Source organism: Rhinichthys klamathensis, unplaced genomic scaffold (genome assembly GCF_029890125.1).
Source record: "Rhinichthys klamathensis goyatoka isolate OS25496 unplaced genomic scaffold, OSU_Roscu_1.1 h1tg000387l_1, whole genome shotgun sequence".
NCBI classification, from domain to species: Eukaryota; Metazoa; Chordata; class Actinopteri; order Cypriniformes; family Leuciscidae; genus Rhinichthys; species Rhinichthys klamathensis.
This window is the reverse complement of record NW_026606891.1, coordinates 681,209-690,633: the sequence shown is the minus strand read 5'-3', so window position 1 is coordinate 690,633 and position 9,425 is coordinate 681,209. Positions and strand designations below refer to the sequence as shown.

The window sequence follows — 9,425 nt, the reverse complement described above, 5'->3', positions numbered from 1 at the left end:
AGTTCTTTCTTGCAGGCTTTTGGGTGGTGTCTCATTGCGTTCAATTATGAACCCAGATTAATTCATTTCAGTCCCTGCTTTGTTGTTTTAAATGGGTTAAAAGTTGAAAGATGAGCAAACTGTCATATCAGCATACTCCACCGGGGCAGACAAGGAGACGAACCTGCCTGGGAACAAAAAAAAAAACTGCCTGTTCAATGAGGCCTCAAATTCCAAAACAATTTATCACCAGATTAAATATCCCTGAAGAGGAGATGGACTTGTCCATGGGCTGTTTGTAATTCAATGCAGCAGCAACATTGTCAAGTGCCAAGGCTGAACTAAGAGACTTATTACTCCTCTGTGACAAGTTTAGCCCCCGGGTGTCTGCAGAAAGCCTCTCGTTGCACGTAAAAAGTACCCCCTTGTAAAAGTGTTGTCTGCGAGTATTTAAAGTCATTATCGCACAGTATTTACAAAACATCCCATCAGAACAGTTTGACATTTGACCGCCTATTTTGCTGATTGTGTACAATAGAGGTGTCATGGTGCTCAAAAAAGCTCTTTGGAATGTGTACAAACTTTGGGCAAAGTTTAGGTTATCATGTAGCACTCAACAGAAATGAAGACGTGCTAAAAGAGAGATAAGACGGAGAGAGAGAGCGTTCTCTCCCACATTCCTTACCTGCACCTTGTGGTGAGGAACCAGTTCACTGACACATGATGAATTAGCCCTCTCATTACCGAGGACAGGAGTTTTTCTTTCTAAACAGAGGAAAGGGCTCAGAGCAGCATGCAGCTTTCCAGACGTTTGTCATGACTTAATGACACTGTTGAAATGTGGAAGTACATACTGGTAAAACAAACAAACTAACACAGGCAACAAAATACCAATAATAATTGAATATGTGTGTGTGTGTGTGTGTGTGTATATGTGTGTTTATGCGTATGTAATATACCAGCTTTGAGCTATTATATATATAAATATAAAGTAATAATTATAAAAAAAAAAAAACTATTATTATTATATTTTAACAGTTTTTAAGAATTTTTTTTACTTTCAATAACTTGTTTAGATGATTTTCAGACTTTCTTAATGTTTTTTACAGTCACAGAAGTACTCAAATGATGGCCTGATGATTGTTATCCAGTGAAAAATAAATAGTTTGTTTGTATTGATAATAATCATTTTATGATAAACCAATCATTTTCGTGTCTGCAGTCCTCAACATGTTGTATGATCTTTTCTCTCATCAACTCTCTCACTGTAAAAAATGATTGTACTTTAAAAAATGTAAATCAGCAATTGTTTTTTTTTACAGTGTACCGGTCTGTCTTGGAGGAGATTGTTTATAGATACCATACCAGAAAGTCTCCTTGCTTTCAATCAATGATGTTTCATTTAACTTCAGGCTGTGTTGCTTATTATACATACAGCTCTTTTGCCTTCTTGTTTATACAACAATCAGATCTGAGCAGTGTGCAGAATAATGACACAAAGTCAAAAGTTGAATCAGTCCAATGTAGTGATCACAATAAGAGGAAAAGGAAAGTAAGATAACAACAATATCTGATTTCCGAGGCCAAGCTGTTTCATAACAGACGACATAATGCGGGTGAATGAAATCTATTGTCTCGAACATGCTTGAATATGGCAAACAACTCGTTTTATCAGTTCTGGTAGTCATCTCAAGGACGTGTTTAGCAACAATGCGTGTCAGGATCATACAAGAGAAGAGGAAACAGTTCGAATATACCATGCATCTGTGATATCCATCTGTTTAGAATTAGGCTTGGGATTTAGGAGGCAGTCAGTCATAATATTTGGCTATCTTGGACCTTTTTCTCTGGAAGACCTCCCCCGCTCCGTCCTGGGAATCGCCCTCCATTTGCTACTACAAATAAACTTTGGATTCATTCACCAAGTTTGGTGACAATTGGATGTAAACTGTTTTCATCACTTTAAAGAGAGATTTGCCTCCTTGCCTCTCTAGTGAAAACACCTTTTGACTTGAGCCAACAGTGCAAATTATAGAGGAAAAACAAACAGTCTGGGAGGGAGCGGACCTTTTTGTTCCGCGCATAGATACGGATGAAAAGCCCCTGTTTTGGCGGATGAAGGATTGTCACGGACATGGTGTACACACCTGTTATTCCGTCTCTTTTCCATTATGAACACCTTCACGACAACAAAGCTGCTCTGAGCAAAAGACACCACCCATTCTTTCGTCCACTGTCGTGTTTTTCTCCACAAGAATAAACCCCATTAGCACCTTTAGAGTAATTATATCCTCTCAGGTGTCGTTTAATACCTCAACTTGACAGGTTTTCAAGACTCCCTGACATGTTTATAAAGTCAGAACCCTTCATGTGACGTCAAAGGATGCAGGGGCATTTACTTTTCGACAAAAAGAAATAAAAATAATAGTGACAGTAAGGATCATTTGGATGTTTTAAAGTGTTTGGGTGTGGCCACAGAACACATGTATCATCATACACACACACACACACACACACACACACACACACACACACACACACACACACACACACACACACACACACATTATTCACCTGATCCCACTCCTTGTTATCGTCTTTGTTTCCCCTCCTCTGACAAAGATCCCCAACAAACCGTGTTTCACCTGCAGAAACACAATGTAAACAAGTGACTGATGGCTTCTAATAATGAATGTAAAGAGCCATTGTTCTGTGTGGAGTCATTGCCTCATGTAAAGATTTAGTGTCAGGCCTCAGGGTTGCTACCTAATGCTTGTCTCACTTTTCCTCATAAACATCAAAGAGAGCTTGTCTTTAAAAGTCACAATAAAGCACATAGGTAGAGGCCCGGGGTTTGCAGGGCGCTCATTCAGCAGACACCCACCCATGTCATTGTGCCGATGGGTAGATATCTTAGATGTCAGGGGATGCCCTGCGTGGCTTACGCGAAATGAACTCGACAGAGCTGCCAAATCCCTACAGGAAAGGAAAAGGTTGTGTGTTTGTTGATGCGAGGAGGGCTTGTCTTTTGTGAAGGTAATTATCCAGTGTGCAAACATAGTCTTTTAGCTTCAGCGTGAGTACAGATGTGCGTTTTGTTTGTCTTGTTTGTGAATGCATGTAAGCATCTCCTGGGGGGGGGGGGGATCAAACCACAGGCCTCAAGGTCAGAAGTTCAGCCGTCATCTCAGTTCCGCCTGAAATCATGGAATGATTTCAATTTGATGTCTTTGATAGATATCTTTTTTAATCTTGGTATATAAATGATACATTAAAACTATTTTTTTTTTCATGCATTAACATTTATTATTGCAAAATTGTATGTTTATATTTTATATTTCATTCATTTAACTGCCATACCCCCGGTTTCAAAGACGAGGCTTAAGCTCGTCCCAGACTAAAATTCATGTTTGAGATGTTTTAACTGAAAGCAACTTGCACTGACATATCTTAAAACATGTCAGTGTCATTGTTTTGTCTCAAGATGGACATTAGTAATGTTTCTTTTTTCTAAGACACGCTTATAAAAGCTACGTAATTATTCTAATTGAACTAAGGTCTAATCCTGGATTAATCTAAACCATGTCCATAGTCTATGAACATCAATCATAAAAAAAAAATTCATTTTTAAAATAACGTTATAAAGCATTTCAATATTTTTTGTCTGAAAATTATTTGTGTTTCACAAATTACAACTGTCCCACACACTGAACAATTTTGCTTCACTTAAGTTTTATTGAAAGCTATTTATCAAGAGGAATAAATGTATATATCACTTAAATATTTTTTTGTATATAATTTCAAGGAAACCTGTAGTTGTGCAAAAATATTTAATTATGTGTATTTAGGATACATGTGAAATTAGCAATTTAAAGGAGCCTGTCATTATTTTCCAAAAAATTTAATTTTCATCACATTATTACAACTTTTGAGTTGTGCTGGACATTTTCAATACTTTCAGAAGATAAAAAATGAAAAATAAAATGACAGAATTATCATTTAATGTATGTATATTTGGACATCTTTAATGAAACTAGTGAGAGTGTGAGAAGTGTGTTTTAAGAGAGATTTTCTAAAAGTCTGCAGGACCAAAAGTTGGATTTATACTGAAACCTTACACTTTTTTTTTCTTTTTCTGAATAAATCGAAATATAATCACAGTTTGATTATTTTGTTTAATTCTAGCTCGATACTATGACACATTTAAGTGAGTGGATTACTTTAAAGAGTGTTTGTCTCCCTCTTTTAGAGAAGGGGTGTGGACTCTAAATGCTGTCGAGGTAAAAACTGAGGTCGTGAGAGCTCACCTCTAATATGTGCTTTGGAGGACAGTTGGCTGTGGGGGCTATTGGTATCCGTGGCAACCGCTGATAAGGATCATTAGTGGGGTCACTGGTTACTAAGGAAACCCACGAGGTTGTCAGCAGGCGGGGGCAACTGGTCAGATTCGTGCTTCTGGAGCACAGCACATCCTGTGAGAAGATAGACTAGAGGTTAACCATAGCGGAGAATGTGGTTGTCGGGGGTCAGAGATAGTGTCTCTGGTGAAACTGCACCCCTCTTGGAAAGAGTGCCAAAAACAAAGCTCTAATAAGTAAGCAGCACACTTGATACCACTCTTTCTTTGTGGTGGTCCGTACCTGTCCAGGCATGCAGATGAAAACACAGGTCTGATACGAACTCATAAGCATCCCAGAGCCAAAAATCCATGTTATGAAACTATACAGAAATAGGGGCCAATTGTGATTTTGGTTACACTTTATTTTAAGGCGTCTTTGTTACACTGTATGTAATTATACATTTATTATAATATTACTAATATTAAATTACTACATGTACTTATGGTTAGGATTAGGGTTTGGTTTGGTTTGGTTTTGGGTTAGTTACATGTAATTGACTATTGACTGATATCCCAGAGGAAAAGGTTACTGCATAGAGGTTGCTTATAAAACTTTCAAACTTTCAGGCAAGGCTTTGTCAAGCCAACATAAAGGTTTACTTTCTTGTTTTAAATATGAAAGTGGAAAGATGTGATGTTCTTTTTAAATGAGATCAAACAGGAAGACAAAACATGTAAGCTGCTTCTAACAGTGATGTACTATCAGTGCTAGCGCTGTGGTTTTCGCCAGGGTGCATGGCATTCATCAAACACTCACGGACATTTTTTCAATTAATCTGAACCTTAAATGGATTTTCTCATGGCACAGAGCATGCAAAGTTTCCATGGTGATGGAAACCACTGCTCAGCATCTCCTCGGTAAAAAGCCACAGTGACTGACATGAGTTGAATACTACAAAAAGAATGTGAGGAGGAAATGTGCACATTAGAATATGCACATAGCATTTACCCTGTGACAACTCCCTGATGTGTTAAAACACAATTTGCCTCAAGTTGGGAAAGAAACAGACTATGTTTTAAAACACACGCACCCACCAAACTAGCCAGACGTGATAAGAAAACTGATGAATCGTAGCTGCGCCTCTGCCGAGAGGAAATCTTTTGGCATCAATTATTACAATGCCACAGCTAATAATATTTTTTACTGATTGTTGACGAGTAAATGTAAGGTGTTTAAATTGACAGCATTATTATAGATTTGTGACACTCCCTCAAAGAATTTCATACAGATTGCATTGTCAAAAGTGTTATGCCTACTAGTTAGATCAGTATGGTGGCTTCTATACCATAGATCTAGAATAAATCCCAGTGTTCTCTGCAAGCACTGTCATGACAACATGAGTGCCTATGGCCATGTCGGAGAAATGGCCCCTGCTGACTGCCATCTTGTCTTTTTTTTTGGGGGGGGGGGGGGGGGGACAAAGACTGTTGTACCTTTCAAGGGTGATTCTAGGTGTATCCAGTTTCACTCAGCGCTCTCTCTCCCGCCCATTTGTAAAGGCAAAGATCATTAGCCTCTAAAATTACGTTCCTCCTTCGATACTTTTTCCAACAGCCCAGTTCTTCTCCTCTCCATCACACCTAGACAAATTAAACATGCTGCAAATGAGATGCTGTCTCGCCATCCACACCATCTCATAGTGTTTATTTTCATTCAATAGCAGGGGTTATTCTGAGGTCTCTTTCTCAGCTAATCTTTTAAATGGTTGCTTGTCTTTAAGATCAGTATTGATACGACCCTCTGAAATGCCACCCACATAAGGAAACAAATATCAGTGTTTGAGTGATCCGCTTAACTTATAAACAGTGTACCGTTGAGAATCGCCACAGAAACCTTTTGATAAAAGCAGAGATGATGATGTTTCTTGAAACTGTCTGTGTGTGTGTGTGTGTGTGTGTGTGTGAGAGAGAGTGAGTGAACTACACAAATCCAACTAAATAAGCATATTGCAGGATTTTGCACAATTCAGAAGTGAAGAATCGGCTCCCTTTCAATATACCTGAGTTTGAATGTGAACTGAATTGGACCACCCCCAGAAAGCTGAATTACAATTTGAATGGGAAGTCTGCTTCTTCCAACTTGGTCTGTAAATGTGTTCAATGTAAATTAGTATAAGAAAAATTATGTACAAATGTCAAATTACATTGAAGGGGCTTTAAGAATTTTCATATATTAATTGTTTTTTGTATTGCCAATGTGTGAACACAGCTTCTAACGAAACTTTCTAACGATAATGACAAGGGGATATACAACCCCTTTAAATAGATAAGGCTTTGTCAATCCATTTTGACTGACCTCCATTTTCTAGTTAAAAATTACATGTAGCCTATTTCGTTTATTTTGTATTCTGTTTGTTAGGCCTTCCTGAAATCTACGGATCCCCGCACATGACATGCAGGAAACAAATGGTAATGGCTAAATCGTGCACATTATTTACTATTTCGTTCCCTCGATTTATAAATCATGCGATTTACTATTCCGTTCCCTTGATTTGCTATATCGTGCACACGATTTATAAATAGAGCGAACAAATTAGTAAATCATGCACACAATTTGAGCACAAAAATGTTGCATCTTGCATGTCGCTGCAACACATTCTCATCCCAAGGCGTCATCTAACTGACACTTTTGACCATGCATCAACATGCCGACACACATGGTACCCCTTAAGCGTCAATGTGAGACGCTCATCCTTGGGCCTGACGCTTTTGACCATGCGTCTAAATCCGACGCACATGGCACCCTTTAGCGTCAGTTAGATGACGCTTCCGTTATGGGTAGGTTTAGGTCTGGGGTAGGGTTAGGGTTAGACCACTAGGAGGCGCGTCTCATATTGACGCTTAAGGGCTACCATGTGCGTCGGCAATCAGTTAGATGATGCCTTGGGATGAGAACGGACTGGTCTTGTGCGGGGCTCCGTAGAAATCAAATCTAGGAATTGGATTTAAAAATCCCGAAATCAATTCTCCAATATTTCTGAATTGTGCACAACTCACATTGAGGTTTATTGAGAGAAAACTTTAATAAATGTGACTTTTAGTTGTATTTTTGACCCTAATCTTCTAGTTTAATGTTTTGTTTCTTTTTTTTTCATTTGGTAAAAATGTTTGATTTCTTACATTTTGGAGGTAAAGAAATATTTAGTAAATTGCCACTTACTAAAACACACATAATCTTTTTTAATGCATATAAAAAAAAAAACAGTTTGTTAGTGTTTGTTGTCACTACCAGGAACACTACCAACTACCAGGAACAGCATGGGCACTATCATTATAGGAACCATTGGAGGTTATAGGAGCCATTCATAACCCACATACCCATCATCAGGAAACTTCTCTGTGTTTTCAGATAGATTCTGTTTGTGTTTAGTGCAGCAGTAAATGCTGCATTGCTTTAGATCCCATGTGTCCAACTCCAGACCAAAATATTTCTGTTATTTTTTTAAATCATACCAATTTAGGTATTTCATTTCGCAGAGGTGCTGTTCAATTAGTGGCTTGTTTGGCCCCATAGAGGTGCCACTTATACTTATTGACTGTGCCTGTGCCAGTTCTGGGGTCAAGTTGTTTCAGTTGATGGTGCCAAGGCAGGTGCTAAAGATTAGTGCCGCCAAGAGTGTGTGTACCTTGAAGAAGCAGTGTTTTATCTGAAAACTGAATTGTACTAAGACGTATTCAACACAAACAGTTGGACACTGTAGTAATACTTAAAAGAAATTTTTTGTTTATATTTCAAGCCGGTAATCTGGACTGCTATGAATCCAGCCTTAGCTGTGAAACCATTTCCCTTTTCAAAACAAAAACTAAGATAACATGATGGGTGCGAACAATCCCTTAATCTTTATAATACTAAATGTGAGGTGTTTTGCCACAGCTCGTAGTTTGCATGCACTTATTGGCTGTGCTTTGAAGCAATTCAAAAACACATAATGCACTTTCAAGATCATTTGCATTTCCTTTTGGTGTCTTTTTGCTGTCATCTTTTCTAGGTAAAACGCATCTTAAAAATATTGAACTATTGCATGGCAACCCCTTCTAGATTTCCAGCAAATACAAGCTTTTAAGCATATATACAATGACACTTAAACATAAAACGCCGCTTTGTGGGCAATACTCTCTGAGGATAAAGAGGACAGGTGCTCTCTTCTGATCAGATACTGTATTTCTCTGTGAGGCCTGAGGGAATAAGGCTTTGACTCTCTACTGGGACAATTATAATGAGCCGTCAGTTATGTTCTCCTGAGGGTACAACATCTTACCTGTGCAGTGTTCATTGTGCTGATTTGTGATGTCTGAGAAGGTTGTGTCACTCTCTGCCGCTCACAGTATGTGGAAAGACACACTGATGTTCCCCCACAGATATGGCGATTATTTTAGGTCTTTGGTCTTTGTCAGAGTACATACAAAGCCTTGTTGGAACGCCAAAGTTTAGATAAATATAGCTAACAAATATAAATAGAGCAAAAATTAGGCTTTAAAAGTATGATAACTGTTTGGTATGTAGTATGTATTTATTTTCGAGAATCTTTAGCCTCCTTTATATGTATATATTTAAGTTCTTAGTATTGGAGAGAGAGCGGCCCATTCTATCACATGCCTAAAGAAGGGATTTGTGGGATTTGCCATCACTTTTTTTTAATGAGCACAGAAGGAATTGAAAAGTGTGAGCCATAGATAGGACTAGTGCCCTCAAGCCATTGGGGGGGGGGGGGAGAAACTGCCTCCTTGAGGGAAGTGTGTGCGCTCATTGGAGTAGATCCATCCTCAGCTCTCTCTGTCCTTTTCTTCCATAGTCGGGGTGGATGGGCTCAGACCTTGGCTGCTCCGTGGCCCTGAATGACAGGGTCCCTCTCACTCGCACAAAGCCAACAAAGCTCCCGTCTGCCCTTCCCACCCCTTCTGACCTAGACAATGCAGGTAAGGAAAACGTCACACATTCATCGGGCCAGCCTTTACCCCCATAGGTCAAGCCCTCTTAAGCCACTCGTTCCTCTTGTGTTAACAGCAATTAACTAGAAATGAACTAATTTACAAATAAAATGGACCG

General features: G+C 38.8%; 1 long non-coding RNA gene across 1 annotated transcript; it reads right to left on the bottom strand.

Annotated features, from left to right (window-relative positions):
* Positions 1 to 2,544: 2,544 nt before the first annotated feature.
* Positions 2,545 to 5,947, bottom strand: LOC130069871 (uncharacterized). The gene is made up of 3 exons (XR_008803808.1): positions 5,813 to 5,947; positions 4,287 to 4,451; positions 2,545 to 2,624 (listed from the first exon to the last, which is right to left on the bottom strand). It is a non-coding gene; the product is annotated as an uncharacterized LOC130069871 (long non-coding RNA).
* Positions 5,948 to 9,425: the final 3,478 nt, after the last annotated feature.